Source organism: Musca domestica, unplaced genomic scaffold (genome assembly GCF_030504385.1).
Source record: "Musca domestica strain aabys unplaced genomic scaffold, Musca_domestica.polishedcontigs.V.1.1 1, whole genome shotgun sequence".
In the NCBI taxonomy this organism is placed as follows: domain Eukaryota; kingdom Metazoa; phylum Arthropoda; class Insecta; order Diptera; family Muscidae; genus Musca; species Musca domestica.
In genome coordinates, this window is record NW_026712114.1 from 3,888,034 (window position 1) to 3,903,333 (window position 15,300).

Below are 15,300 nucleotides of genomic sequence, written 5' to 3' on the forward strand. Positions count from 1 at the left end.
GAACTCAGTAGGGTACAAGTTCAACAAGTTGGAAATTTGTTTTACAATTTTTTTTTATTAATTTCTTTGCGATTGCGAAAATAATAAAAAAGGGGGTGTGGTTGAAATCCGAACAATGTGTATCACAGAAATTAAAACGAATTCTGCCATACCACACCATACCAAAAAACAAAACGAAAAAACATCTAACAATTGCCATATAAAACTATTTGTAATTATATTTATTTTTTTATTATTGTTGCTATTGATGTTGTTGTTGCTTTTGCTGTTGTTGTTCAATAAAACATTGTTCGTATCATAAAAACCCGTAACATTTTAATTATTACTTAAAGTAATTTAGCAAACGATGCGGCGGCTGGTCACAAAAAAAAACTGCGATTTCATAGAGAACAGAGGAGATAAAGCAGCAGGCACTTCATCGGAGAGCAAAGAAAGAAAAAATGCAACAAAACGTTCACAAATAAAACAAAGAATTGAAATTGGAAGAAGCAAAAAAAACAAGCTTGGTAAAAATAATTACACAAATTTCAAATCCAAAAAAAGAGGGGAGGCGATGGAGTGGGAGAGCGGGGGGAATATTGAATAGATTTTTTATACCCTACACCACAAGGTGGTCAGGGTCTTATGTCTTTGTGCATTTGTTTGTAACCGGCAAAAGGATGATCTGCATAGAATCCATTCTGAGTCGATTTAGGCATGTCCGTCCGTCCGTCTGTCTGTCCATGTAGTTTTGTAAACAAAGTACAAATCGCATTTATTACCCGATCCAGAAGAAATTTTGCGCAAATCATTTGTTTGGCCCAAGGACGAACCCTATTGAAATTGGAGATAATCGGTCAAAATTTAGATATAGCTTCCATATATATCTTCGTCCGATTTGCCTTTTTATTTGATAATAAATATTAGACCTGAAAATAAGTATGCCAAATTTGATCGAAATCGGTTCAGATATAGCTATAGCTACCATATATATTGTTCCTCCGATTTGTTGTTTTTTTGTCCTCCGCAGTCGTAATATGCACTCTGTAACAACAATATTTGGGGAAATATATCAAATGCAGCTCAGAAATGCCTTTGCTAAATTTTATCGAGATCGGTTCAGATTTGGATAAAGCTCCCATATATAACTTCGTCCGATTTACCTTTTATTGTGCACCAAACGTCTAATATTTGTCCAAATGGGTTGTAATTTGGTACTTACGACCGAATTGAGTCTAGAAGCTACCATGTCAAATTTGGTGAAGATCGGTTCAGATATAGCTATAGCTCCCATATATATTGTTCTTCCGATTTGTTATATTTGTTACCTACAGCCGTAATATGCACTCCGTAATAATGATATTCAGGGAAATATATCAAATACAGCTCAGAAATATCTTTGCCAAATTTTTTCAAGATCGGTTCCGATTTGGATATAGCTCCCATATATAACTTCGTCCGATTTACCTTTTATTGTGCACCAAACTAGTCTAATATTTGTCCAAATGGGATGGAATTTGGCACTTACAACCGAATTGAGTCTAGAAGCTAGTATGTCAAATTTGATGAAGATCGGTTCAGATATAGCTATAGCTTCCCTATATATACTGTTCATCCGATTTGTTAAATTTGTTACCCACAACCGTAATATACACTCCGTAACAACGGTATTCAGGGAAATATATCAAATACAGCTCGAAAATATCTCTGCCAAATTTTATCGAAATCGGTTTAGATTTCGATATAGCTCCCATATATAACTTCGTCCGATTTACCTTTTCTTGTGCACCAAACGTCTAATATTTGTCCAAATGGGATGGAATTTGGCACTTACGACCGAATTGAATCTAGAAGCTAGTATGTAAAATTTGGTGAAGATCGGTTCAGATATAGCTATAGCTCCCCTATATATACTTTTCATCCGATTTGTTAAATTTGTTACCCACAGCCGTAATATGCACTCCGTAACAATGATATTCAGGGAAATATATCAAATACAGCTCAGAAATATCTTTGTCAAATTTTATCGAGATCGGTTCCGATTTGGATATAGCTCCCATATATATCTTTATCCGGTCCGAATTTAAAAGATGCAAATGCTTCGGCATATTTAGTCCTTTGAACTTTAAATTATAATTATAATCATAGCGTGTATGATTGAATTCTCCCATAAAAACTTTTAATTGTTACGCGAAGCTCTACAAAATTAGCAAAGTGGTGTAGGGTATCATAAAGTCGGTCCCGCCCGACATTAAGACTTTCTTTACTGTTTTTTTTTTTCTCTTTTTTTTTTTTTTTTTTATGTTGAACTTTTATTATGGTTTAATTATAAATGTGGTTGGTTGGTTGTGGTCAGTAATGAAAATAACATGTTTGAGAAAATAAAAATGATTTTGGATATGTTTTGGATTCTTGTAAAAAAAAAATATTGTAAAATGAAAATCCGCTTGAAATGTCTCTGCAAAGTTTCTATATTTTTTTCTCTCTTAGATGATTTGTTTAATATGTTTAATTTTGTCAAAAAATTTCAAAAATTAGAATTGATAAAATTTGATAGAGTTTTAACAAAATTTTCTAAAATTAAATAGTTCTTTGAGCGTTGCTTCTTTTGGCGAAGACTCAAAAAATTAAATTTGGAAATTTTGCTAATTTCTGTCAAATGACTTAATTTATAACATTTTTTGTTTCGGATTTCTTTCACATGTCTCATGTCTTGTATCTCATACTTTTAGAAAATTTTTGACAGCTCCTCCTCTGAGGGTGTGGATAAATCATAATTACGATAGCAAACAAAACTTCTAACAAAACCAACAACCAACCAGTCATCGTCTATTTTATCCTCATCATGTATTCATTAATTTTTTTGTTCATATTTTTAATCTTCCTAACATTTGATGTGATGATGATGATTGATACTTGCATGTTCTGTAGCCGATTTCTTTACTTGATTTCTGGGTAATTAAAGTTGATTGTTGTTGATTTTTTTCAAGTTTCAGTTCAATTTATTCTTTAAATCAGTGGCAGTAGTACATATGAATTGAAAATAGTTGGAGATTTTTTTTTAATTCTTTTTAAAAATTTTTGGTAGTAACCCCTGAAAATCCGCTTCATTTTACTGATGACCTCCACAGCTCTACATCTTTTCATTATTGAGCTCCGGGGTCCAACTATTTTTTTTATAGATCTAAAACCTGTATTTTTCCATAGATGGCCTCAAAAGCCTTGTTTGCTATAGAGTCCAACTTTCATTTATAGGTGAGCTCAAGAGCCAGTATCCCTTTCATGTTTAGGCCACCGAATTTCCTGTTTTTTAAATGTGAGATCTAAAACCTGGCTTTCTTGGATTTTAGATCTCTTTCAGTTCAAGATCACAGCTTCCTCCAAAAGATCTGGAGCACGAAATAATTTCGTGGTAGAATTATGGGTATCAACTAGCTTTGAAAGTCATTTTTTTAGTAGATGAAATCTAAACCCCTGCTCAGTTACATTCTAGAACCTAAGCTCGGTATCCTTTGATTGATGAACTCTTTAGCCTAGCTTCCTTGGAACTCATTTATTTTTAGAGATTTAAATCCTGGATTTATAATCCAAAGCTGGCCTCAAAAGCCTTGTTTGCTGTAAAGCCCAGCATTCATTTATAGGTGAGCCAGTATCCCTTTCATGTTTGAGCCTCGATCTTTTCGTTTATTTTTAAGGTGAGATCTAAAACCCAGCTTTCTTGGGTTTTAGATCTCTTTCAGTTCAGGAATACAGCTTCCTCTCAAAGCTCTGGAGCACGAACTTATTTCATGGTAAAATTTCGGAGATCAACTAGCTTTGAATGTTAGTTTTTTAAGTAGATGAGATGTAAAACCCGGCTTACAGTTGAATTCTTGAGCCTAAGCTCGCTATTCTTTGAGTGATGAACTTTGGAGCCCAGCATTCTTGGAACTCATTTATTTTCAGATATTTAAAATCTGTATTTTTTTTTCCAATAGCTGGCCTCAAAAGCCTAGTTTGCTGTAGAGCCCAGCTTTCATTTATAGGTGAGCTCAAGAGCCTGTCTTCCTTTCTCCAGAGCCAAGCTTATTTTTATAGGGGAGCTCCAGAGCCAAACTTCCGTTTATTGTTGGGTCCCTTTGCCCAGTTTCCTTACTTACGTGAGCTCAAGAGCTCATTTAACTTTCATAGCTGATTTGTAGAGCCCAACTTCTTTAATAGATGAACTCTAGATACCAGCTTTATTTTATAGGCGAGCTCTTGAACCCAGCTGCCTTTCATATGTAAACTCAAGAGATCAGCTCCTTTTCATAGGTGGTTTCTGGTACCCAGCTTCTTTTAATAGATTAATTCTAGATTCCAGCTTTCTTTCTTAGTGTGGAATCCAGATTCCTTTCATATGTGGGCTCTAGATCGAAGCTCCCTTTCACAGGCGAGCTCCAAACCCCAGCTCCCTTGAGTGGAAAGGCTTATGAGCTAAGCTTTTTGTGTAGGGCGGCCCTGAGCTCAGCTTGCTTTTATTGTTGGGCCGTCTAGCCCAAATTGCGTTCCTAGGTGAGCAAAAGAGCACTGCTACCTTTCTTTGGTAGGCTCTTGAGTCCAGTTTTTTACTTTAATAGGTGAGCTCAGTTTCCTTCTCAGTTGAGGTTAAGAGCCCAGATTTGTGTCATAGGAGAGCTCTAGAGCGCCCATGTTCCTTTCATAGGTGGGCTCTAGAACTTAGATTTCTTTCCTTGGTGAGCCCGAGAGTTCAGCTTTCTTTCAAAACTGATCTTTGAAGCCCAACTCCCTTTTATAAACAGCCTCTAGAGCCCAGCTTCCTTTCATAGGTGTGACTTGATTCTAGCTTCCTTTTAAAGGTGACTTTGAGAGCCCAGATTTCTTTTAAAGGCGATCTCTAGAGCCAAGCTCCTTTTCATAGGTCAGCTCTAAAGCACAGCTGCATTTTATAGGTGGCCTCTAACTTTCCTGGTTATGTTCGGAGTCCGAATTCCTTTCATAGCAGAACTTTAGAGCCTATATTCCTTTCATGGGTGAGCTCTACTACAATTCAGCTTCATTTCATATGGGAGCCCAGGTTTCTTTTAGAGGTGAGCACAGCTCTCTTCATATGTGGGCCCAAGGCCAAGCTTGTTTTTATAGTTGAGGCCTAGAGCTCAGCTTCTTTTATAGATGAGTTCGATATTCCAACTTCCTTTCAAAGGAATACTTACTTCGTTTCATGGATTGGCCCTCAGAGGTCAGCTTCCTTTCATAGGCAAACTCCACAGCTCAGCTCATGTGATAGACATCTTTTTAATTGGGAGCTCCTGAGCTCAACATCCTTTTATACTTTCTTTGGTAGGTTCTTAGGGCTAGATAAGGTCTATAGCCCCGCTTCCTTCCCAGGTGATGTAAAGAGACCAGATGAGTGAACTGAAGAACACAGTTCCCTATTGCAGATGGGCTTTAGAGTTTAACTCCCTTTTATTGAGTCAGCTCGAGAGTCCAGCTTCCTTTCAAAGGTGAGCCCACCTTACTTCCTTTCATGGATTGGCCCTCAGAGTTAAGTTTAATTTCGTAGGTGAGCTCTAGAGCCAAGTTTCCGTTTATAGGTGAGCCTGAGAGTGCAGACTCTCCTATAGGTGGACTCGTGACTTCAGTTTCCGCTTGGGAGAGCTGGAGAGCTCCGCTTCCTTGCTGTAAAACCCATCCTAATTTCGTAGGAAAATTTATTTTCTAGAGCTGTGCTTCCAAAACCCCAACTTCCTTTTATAAGTGAACTCGAGAGTCCTTCTTCTTCTCCTGGATGAGGTTTAGAGCCTAGCTTTAATACAACCCAGCCTAAGACCCTTTTTTTGAAGGCAAATTCCAAAGGCCAAGATTTTTGTCATGCAGAATCATTAGGTCAGCTCTACGAATAGTTTTCCCATCACGCCGATCTTAATTATCGAATTATGTAATATGGGTGAAGAATATGGTGTTGTCCCCGCCCCCTTATGTAAGTTTCCCCTAAATATACTCAATGAAAAATTCCCAACTATTAATATTTTAAAAATTCTAGCCAAATATTTCCTGGGCCAAAAGACAAACTTTTGAACTTCACCGATTTGAAAAATTTCGAAGGGATTTGCAGTAAACATTTCAAAACTAAGGAATACCAAAACTTAGGTCAACCCATATCAAAATGGATTGAAAAATTTTAATTTTAAAAGTTTACTTTTTTATGGGAGTGAGAGGTCTTTTTACCAAACAATTTAGTCCTTTCTACCAACTTTTTTTATTAAAAATACCCCATAAAAAGAAAGTATTATAGAAATTATATTTTTGTGGTAAATACCAAGAAGTCTGCTTTATTTGCGAGATGTGTTATTGTTTGTAAAAAAACCCATAGAATGGGTTTCTATAGGATTCGATTTCGTTTATGATAATCCTTTGGTATCATTTCTATAAGATCAACTATTTTCTCATAGAATTTCCTTAAAATATAAGAATTTTTTTATAAGAAATTGTGATTTCCTTACTAACGTCTGTTTATATATAAGGAAATATCTTGAAAATTATCAAAATTTCAAAAACAAAGAGGTGTGCCTTGTGACTTAGCAAATGACATGGGAAAAAATCCCCCCTACTTTCAATTGCCATTTGTCGGAATAGATAAGAACTGCAGCAATAAAATCAAATGCAATATAAAATATATAGCTAGCACTCTGTTCCGCAGATAAAAGTCTAGACAATTTGTTGCCAAGAGGAGTAACCTGCCTCTTCTTTCCCTATCCACCCAAAATAAATTGATGGATAGGGAAAGAAGCGCCGTTATGAGTATGGAAAATTGTTTGGAATTTTTTCTTCTAAAATCAATCGATTACGCTCTGCGCGTGTCTCTCATTAAGTTATTGCCAAATTTGATAGTTTTTCGTTGAAATATTCAATTTTAAAATAGACCAAAGAAAAGGCAGCTCACACATTTTGGATTAATGAGCCACAAATTCCAAACACTCTGTTTATAAATTGTAAAATGCCGGGATTCCCCCTATTTTGTTGTTTTTTTTTGATGTCATAGTTGGAAGAAGTAATTAGTTTGAACCAAAAAAAAAAAAAAAGTAAACAAAAAACACAAAAATAATTAAAAAACAAAAAAAAATCCAAAAGTATTGAACATCCCAGGCGGTCTCTAATCTTCTTTTTACAAAATTTCGTTACATTTTCCTTTAATTGTTTATTATTTGTTTCTTTCTTTCGCATTAGTATTTATTTTTTATCTTATCTCTTTTGCCATGATTTCCTTGGTGTTTTTTTGTTGTTTTATTTTTGTTTTTTTTTTTTTTTATTGCTAACACACGGCACTCCCTCTGAACACACCCCCTTCTTCACTCATCTTTAAATCGTTTCAAAATTAAATTTTTGTTTGGATTTGTTCTTCTCCTATAGAAGAAGACCTCTACTCCTATACGAGAAGAAGACTTCTTCTTCTATACAAGAAGAATACCTCTTCTCCTATACGAGAAGAAGACCTCTTCTCCTACACGAGAAGAAGACCTCTTCTCCTATACGAGAAGAAGACCTCTTCTCCTATACGAGAAGAATACCTCTTCTCCTATATAGAAGAAGAAGACCTCTTCTCCTATACGAGAAGAAGAAGACCTCTTCTCCTATACGAGAAGAAAAAGACCTCTTCTCCTATACGAGAAGAAGAAGACCTCTTCTCCTATACGAGAAGAAGAAGACCTCTTCTCCTATACGAGAAGAAGAAGACCTCTTCTCCTATACGAGAAGAAGAAGACCTCTTCTCCTATACGAGAAGAAGAAGACCTCTTCTCCTATACGAGAAGAAGAAGACCTCTTATCCTATACGAGAAGAAGAAGACCTCTTCTCCTATACGAGAAGAAGAAGACCTCCTCTCCTATAGAAGAAGAAGAAGACCTCTTCTCCTATAGAAGAAGAAGAAGACCTCTTCTCCTATAGAAGAAGAAGAAGACCTCTTCTCCTATAGAAGAAGAAGAAAACCTCTTCTCCTATAGAAGAAGAAGAAGGCCTCTTCTCCTATAGAAGAAGAGAACCTCTTCTCCTATAGAAGAAGAAGACCTCTTCTCCTATAGAAGAAGAAGACCTCTTCTCCTATAGAAGAAGACCTCTTCTCCTATACGAGAAGACGACCTCTTCTCCTATACGAGAAGACGACCTCTTCTCCTATACGAGAAGACGAACTCTTCTCCTATACGAGAAGACGAACTCTTCTCCCATACGAGAAGACGAACTCTTCTCCTATACGAGAAGAAGACATCTTCTCCTATACGAGAAGAAGACCTCTTCTCCTATACGAGAAGAAGACCTCTTCTCCTATACAAGAAGAAGACCTCTTCTCCTATATGAGAAGAAGACCTCTTCTCTTATACGAGAAGAAGACCTCTTCTCCTATACGAGAAGAAGACCTCTTCTCCTATATGAGAAGAAGACCTCTTCTCTTATACGAGAAGAAGACCTCTTCTCTTATACGAGAAGAAGACCTCTTCTCCTATACGTGAAGAATACGACTTCTTCTCCTATATAGAAGAAGACGACTTCTCCTATAGAAGAAGTCTTCTTCTGATATAGAAGAAGAATTCTTCTGCTATAGAAGAAGGCTTCTTCTCCTATAGTAGAAGGATTCTTCTGCTATAGAAGAAGGCTTCTTCTCCTATAGTAGAAGGTTTCTTCGCCTATAGAAGAAGGCTTCTTCGTCTATAGAAGAAGGCTTCCTCTCCTACTGAAGAAGGCCTCTTCTCCTATAAAAGAAGGCTTCCTTTCCTATAGAAGACGACTTCTTCTCCTATACGAGAAGAAGACCTCTTCTCCTATACGAGAAGAAGACCTCTCCTCCTATAGAAGAAGACGACTTCTTCTCCTATATGGAAGAAGACGACTTCTTCTCCAATATGGAAGAAGACGACTTCTCCTATAGAAGAAGGCTTCTTCGCCTATAGAAGAAGGCTTCTTCGTCTATAGAAGAAGGCTTCTTCGTCTATAGAAGAAGGCTTCTTCTCCTATAGAAGAAGGCTTCCTTTCCTATAGAAGAAGGCTTCCTTTCCTATGGAAGAAGGCTTCCTTTCCTATAGAAGAAGGCTTCCTTTCCTATAGAAGAAGGCCTCTTCTCCTATAGAGAAGGCTTCCTTTCCTATAGAAGACGACTTCTTCTCCTATAGAAGAAGATGACTTCTTCTTCTATAGAAGATGACTTCTTCTTCTATGGAAGATGACTTCTTCTTCTATAGAAGAAGACGACTTCTTCTCCTATAGAAGAAGATTACTTCTTCTCCTATAGAAGAAGACGACTTCTTCTCCTAAAGAAGAATACGACCTCTTCTCCCAGAGAAGATGATTGCTTCTTCTCCCAGAGAAGAAGATTATTTCTTCTCCCAGAGAAGAAGATTACTTTTTCTCCCAGAGAAGAAGATTACTTTTTCTCCCAGAGAAGAAGATTACTTCTTCTCCCATAGAAGAAGATGACTTCTTCTCCTATAGAAGATGACTTCTTCCCCTGTAAAAGAAAATATCTTTTCCCATTTATTTTCTTCGAAAGCTCTCACCTGGGACCTCATCAGCAGTTGTCTTGTTTAGATTTTAATTAAATTTATTTAATGTATGATGCATACTTTTAGGCTGTTGCCTGTTCATGATGATATTTCAATCTCTATTGAATAGAAATGTATTCATTTCATTATTTTCATCGTGTTTCCCTTTTAGATATGACAATTTTGATTGATGTTAGTTTTGAATAATGAACATATTTCAAATATCATTGTGTATTTCGCATCACTGAGAAACTTCTGTCAGTCAGCTGTGTTGCAAAATCATATTATCTTTCTGATACAATACTCCAAATTGATATTTATCTGTCATCATTCATCAACTTTGTAATTTCAATAAAAGAATATTTTTTCCATTCTTTTTTTTTTGTAAAAGAAAAAAAAAATCACCTCTGTCTGGCCATCAATCAATCTGATGCTGATGTCCAGCTGTCTGTCTGTCTGTCTGTCAGGCGTCCTTGATGAAATGTAATGTCATTCTGTTAACATTTGCAAAATCATAACCGATGGATGTTGGTTTTTTGTAGATAAAAATGTAATATTCAATTAAGTTTGAGTCAATATATATTTTTTCGCAATGAACGCCGGATGCTTGGTGTCTCAAGAACTTAATTTATTTAAAAAAAAATTTACATTTTGAAGTTATTTAGTCTCGAAATGATGCCATATTTTATTTAAAGTGCACCAATATTTTCCCATTCTATTTTTTTCTCAATTCCGGAAGATTTGTAATTTTTAAATTGACTTATTTGTTTATTCCCCAATCCCCCACTCATACACACCCCCAAAATTGCTGCTGACGTTAAATAATTTACCTTTTTCCTCTGCCATTTTTCCAACCTTGACAACGAGTGATGGTGGTTGGTTTATAAATAGCGAAAAAAACCTTCCTCTGACTTCCTTAGAATTTTATTTTCTACCATTGATGTCATCATTCTTCTTTATTACTTTTTATCCCGAGGATATATTTTTCCTTTCCTTTTTTCGGTAGAACGCTTCGTTCTAACGACAAATGAAATTATGTAAACATTTTATCTAATATTTTAATATGATTTTTTCCTCCACATATATATAAGTAATAAAAAAAACACAATGAAATATTATACTTAATTTCCGACTTTTGTTTTCTCTTTTTCTCTTTACAGGTAATTTGGGTATTTTCCTTCCATCTGTTGCTTTCCTTAAAATTGTGAGTAAAAAAATCGCATAAAATTATTTAGAATTTTGATAGAATTCTTGGATTTGTTCGTGGCAAACGATTGGCCATCGAGACAATGAACGAGAGAAATATTATGGCAATATATTTTCCAGAAATAATGGAAAAGTCTAAATATTTGAAAGATATGGCCAGAAATAGAAGGAAATTAATTTATGTTGCTTAACACAATTGATTGGATTCAGTTATTAGTCGAAGAAGAACGTATTCTACAAATACATTTTAATAAAGTCTTTCAAAAATAATGATAAAGAAACCATGCATAAAGTCTTGTCTAGAAAAGAGGAAGAGGATATATTCATCTTCTTCTAGAGAAGAAGATCTCTTCTTCTTCTGGAGGAGAAGAAGAAGATCTATTCTTCTTCTAGAGGAGAAGAAGTTCTCTTCTAGATCTAGAGGAGAGGAAGAAGATACCTTCTTATTCTAGAGGAGAGGAAGAAGTTACCTTTTTGTTCTAGAGTAGAAGACAAAGAAGAAACCTTCTTCCTCTTCTTCTCTAGAGGAGAAGAAAAAGACACCTTCTTCCTCTTCTTCTCTAGAGGAGAAGAAGACACCTTCTTCCTCTTCTTCTCTAGAGGAGAAGAAGACACCTTCTTCCTCTTCTTCTCTAGAGGAGAAGAAGAAGAAGACACCTTCTTCCTCTTCTTCTCTAGAGGAGAAGAAGACGAAGACACCTTCTTCCTCTTCTTCTCTAGAGGAGAAGAAGAAGACACTTTCTTCCTCTTCTTCTCTAGGGGAGAAGAAGAAGACACTTTCTTCCTCTTCTTCTCTAGAGGAGAAAAAGAAGACACCTTCTTCCTCTTCTTCTATAGAGGAGAAGAAGAAGACCCCTTCTTTTCTACAAGAACGTACGCCATCTGTATTTCAATATCTATTTTTTATACCCTACACCACAAGGTGGTCAGGGTATTATGTCTTTGTGCATTTGTTTGTAACAGGCAAAAGGAAACGAGATAGACCTATAGTTCCTTTTGATGATCTGCATAGAATCTGAGTCGATTTATGCATGTCCGTCCGTCTGTCCATGTATTTTTGTGAACAAAGTGCAGTTCGCATTTATTACCCGATCCAGATGAAGTTTTGCACAAATCATTTGTTTGGCCCAAGGACGAATCCTATTGAAATTGGACATAATCGGTAAAAAATCAGATATATCTCCCATTTATATCTTCGTCCGATTTGCCTTTTATTGTGCACCAAACGTGTAATATCAGCCCGAATAGTATTCAGATATAGCTATAGCTCCCATATATATTGTTCATCCAAGTTGTTATTTTTGTCCTCCGCAGCCGTAATATGCACTTTGTAACAACAATATTTGGGAAAATATATAAAATACAGCTCAGAAATACCTTTGGTAAATTTTATCGAGATCGGTTCAGATTTGGATATAGCTCCCATATATATCTTCGTCCGATTTGCCTTTTATTGTGCACCAAACGTGTAATATCAGCTCGAATAAGATGGAATTTTGCATATACAACCAAATTAGGCCTGAAAATAAGTATGCCAAATTTGATTTAAATCGGTTCAGATATAGCTATAGCTCCCATATATATTGTTCATCCGATTTATTATTTTTTTCCTCCGCAGCCGTAATATGCACTCCGTAACAACGATATTCAGGGAAATATATGAAATACAGCTCAGAAATATATTTGCCAAATTTTATCAAGATCGGTTCAGATTTTGATATAGCTCCCATATATAACTTCGTCCGATTTACATTTTATTGTGCACCAAATGCGTAATATCGCTCCGAACAGTATGGAATTTGGCACATACAACCAAATTAGGCCTAAAAATAAGTATGCCATATTTTACCGAAATCGGTTCAGATATAGCTATAGCTCCCTTATATATTTTTCATCCGATTTGTTATTTTTGTCCTCCGCAGCTGTAATATGCACTCTGTAACTACAAACTTTGGGGAAATATATCAAATACAGCTCAGAAATACATTTGCTAAATTTGATCGAGATCGGTTCAGATTTGGATATAGCACCCATATATAACTTCGTCCGACTTACCTTTTATTGTGCACCAAACGTTTAATATTTGTCTAAATGGGATGGAATTTGGCACTTATGAACGAATTTAGTCTAGAAGCTAGTATGTCAAATTTGGTGAAAATTGGTTCAGATATAGCTATAGCTCCCATATATGCTTCATCCGATTTGTTATTTTAGTCCTCCGCAGCCGCAATATGCTCTCCTTAACAACAATATTTGGGGAACTATATCAAATACAGCTCAGAAATACATTTTGCTAAATTTTATCGAGATCGGTTCAGATTTGGATATAGCACCCATATATAACTTCGTCCGATTTACCTTTTATTGTGCCCCAAACGTTTAATATTTGTCCAAATGGGATGGAATTTGGCATTTACGACCGAATTGAGTCTAGAAGCTTGTATTTCAAATTTGGGGAAGATCAGTTCAGATATAGCTATACCTCCTATATATATTGTTCATCCGATTTGTTATTTTTGTCCTCCGCAGCCGTAATATGCACTCCGTAACCACGATATTCAGGAAAATATGAAATACAGCTCAGAAATACCTTCGCTAAATTTTATCAAGAGCGGTTCAGATTTGGATATAGCTCCCGTATGCATCAAATGGGCAATACAAGTCCGAATATAAAAGATACAAATGCTTCGGCCTATTTAGTCTTTTGAACTTTAAATTATATTTATAATCATAGCGTGTATGATTGGATTCTCTCATAAAAAAGCGGAGCTCTAAATTACCTCTAAATTAGCAAAGTGGTGTAGGTTATCATAAAGTCGGCCCAGCCCGACTTTAAGACTTTCTTTACTGGTTTAAAGATTAATAATTTAATAATTAAGCTGGAATAAATATTACTTGAATGTACTGTTTTATTTTCCATCCCCCAATGTTTAACCGTTAATATCTACTTATCCCCGAGTGGCTGAGTTTCGGCTTACTTTTATGGAATAATGTCCAACCATTTATGAAAAAGAATAACTGCACTCGTTCTCCATTGAAAAGCTTTCAACTTTATTTTAAATCCTTTTCGCCCTGCATAAATCACAAAGTTTTCACCATAAAAGAGGAGAAGGACATTTTTAATAACTTGTTTTTTTTTTCAGCTTCAGCTTCAGCTTCATTTTCATGAATTCCTAGATTTGCAATTTCAATAATATTTTCCTCGTTTTTTTTTTTTTTTCTTCTCCATTATTTTGTTGCTTTGTTTTTAACAGAATCTGTATAATTTTTGTCCCAGTGACTTTTTACCTTTAATACCATCTGTTATAATGGATGGATGCTCGTTGGAATGCGATGGAGCGGAATGGGGATGACCATCAATGAATGGCATAAGTTAAAATTGTCCTGTTTTTGTTATTTCGGACAGACGATGCTGCATTCGACTCCCTTGAATTGCGGACATCCAGGTTGTAATTTTGTCGTTATTTTTTCTCCGAATTTTTTTTTTACAATGCACTGCAGTTGGTCTGTGTGTTTCGAATATCCCCTTTTCAATGTAAAGGAAAACAATAACATATTTTTCAATTTGGTTACTGGTAGGCCATGGAATTTAATTCTCTATTGGAAAATTAAATTTAAATGCTGTCAACATTTATTAAGGGAAAACCAGTAAAGAAAGTCCTAAAATCGGGCAGGGCCGACTTTATGATACCCTACACCACTTTGGTAATTTAGTAGAGCTCCGCATAACAATTAAAAGTTTTTTGTGGGAGAATTCAATCATACACGCCATGATTATAATTATAATTTAAAGTTCAAAGGACTAAATATGCCGAAGCATTTGTATCTTTTAAATTCGGACTTGTATTGCCCATTTGGTGCAAAATTTATTTGAAATCTGATGAAGATATATATGGGAGCTATATCCAAATCTGTACCGATCTCGATAAAATTTAGCAAATGTATTTCTGAGCTGTATTTGATATATTTCCTCAAATATTGTTGTTACAGAGTGCCTATTACAGCTGCGGAGGACAAAAATAACAAATCGGAAGAACAGTATATGTGGGAGCTATAGCAATATCTGAACCGATTTCGATTAAATTTGGCATACTTATATTCAGGCCTAATTTGGTTGTATGTGCAAAATTCCATACTATTCGGGCTGATATTACACGTTTGGTGCAAAATAAAAGGTAAATCGGACGAAGTTATATATGGGAGCTATATCTAAATTTTTACCCAATATCTCCAATTTCAATAGGGTTTGTCCTTGGACCAAAGAAATGATCTGTGCAAAATTTCATCTGGATAGGGCAATAAATGCGAACTGTACTTTGTTTACAAAAATACATGGACAGATGGACGGACATGCATAAATCGTCTCAGAATGTGATTCTATGCAGATCATCAAAAGGAACTATGGGTCTATTTCGTTTCCTTTGGCCTGTTACAAACAAATGTACAAAGACATAATACCCTGGCCACCCTGTGGTGTAGGGTATAAAAATCCACAGCCACCTAGGCTCATCCAGCTCGCTCACCTTGACGGATATAGTTTACCCCATACTTTTAATCGTCGAACTCTAATAATGAAACTTTTCTGGAAATTCCGACAACTTTAAA

General features: G+C 35.7%; 1 protein-coding gene across 10 annotated transcripts in view; it reads left to right on the top strand.

Annotated features, from left to right (window-relative positions):
• The window catches only part of LOC101895093 (signal transducer and transcription activator), a 125,386-nt gene that overhangs the window by 38,727 nt on the left and 71,359 nt on the right, over nt 1-15,300 (top strand). For 4 of the 10 annotated variants that reach the window (XR_009344321.1, XR_009344326.1, XR_009344325.1 and 1 more), the window contains one exon: nt 10,650-10,693. The exons of the other annotated variants lie outside the window; for them this stretch is intronic. The gene's annotated coding sequence lies outside the window, so the exon portion shown is untranslated. Of the gene's footprint in view, nt 1-10,649; nt 10,694-15,300 lie in introns of those variants that run through there. 10 annotated transcript variants of the gene reach the window in all.